Source organism: Seriola lalandi, unplaced genomic scaffold, assembly GCF_002814215.2.
Source record: "Seriola lalandi dorsalis isolate HSWRI2012SDOR001 ecotype SW California unplaced genomic scaffold, Sedor1 jcf7180002054935, whole genome shotgun sequence".
Taxonomy (NCBI): domain Eukaryota; kingdom Metazoa; phylum Chordata; class Actinopteri; order Carangiformes; family Carangidae; genus Seriola; species Seriola lalandi.
The window spans coordinates 295,819-296,142 of record NW_019525487.1 but is presented as its reverse complement, the minus strand read 5'-3'; the positions used below and the strand labels follow the sequence as shown (position 1 = coordinate 296,142).

Sequence of the window (324 nt, the reverse complement as noted above, 5' to 3'; positions counted from 1 at the left end):
CTCTAACTCATGAGATGTTCCTATGTAATAGTTTAATCCCAAACTTCTATCCCATAGAATGTTTGAAATGTAATATGTAGATTTTAAGACAAGGTCCTTCATGTGACCATACTGTCAGCATCCTTCACACAAGGTAACACACTACATGACATCCAGAATGTGCATATTATTATTGTTACAGTCGAAGAACTGCTGTGTAATCCATATGTATAGATTATTAGCTTTGGGAAATGTTTATATTGTTGTTTGATCAATTAACCACTTGTATCATAATTAATTCCAGGTTTGAAGGATGTAATATGAAATCAACACTCCTATTACTCC

The 324-nt window shown here is 33.0% G+C and overlaps 1 protein-coding gene across 1 annotated transcript in view; it reads right to left on the bottom strand.

Annotated features, from left to right (window-relative positions):
* The window catches only part of LOC147817581 (uncharacterized), a 3,778-nt gene that overhangs the window by 2,291 nt on the left and 1,163 nt on the right, over window positions 1-324 (bottom strand). The window lies entirely within an intron of this gene.